Here is a 267-nt window from a genome sequence, read left to right on the forward strand (position 1 = left end):
CGAGATACAACGGCATATCTCCAGATACGCCGTCGTATCTATGCGCCTGATTCTTAGAATCAGTTACGCATAGATATCCATTAGATCCGACAGGCGTAAGTCTCTTACGCCATCGGATCGTCACTGCATTTTTCCGCTGACCGCTAGGGGCGTGTAAGCTGATTTACGCGTCGAAATATGTAAATCAGCTATATACACGAATTCCCGAACGTACGCCCGACCGACGCAGTAAAGTTACGACGTTTACGTTAGGCTTTTCCCGGCGTA

Source organism: Rana temporaria, chromosome 2 (assembly GCF_905171775.1).
Source record: "Rana temporaria chromosome 2, aRanTem1.1, whole genome shotgun sequence".
NCBI classification, from domain to species: Eukaryota; Metazoa; Chordata; class Amphibia; order Anura; family Ranidae; genus Rana; species Rana temporaria.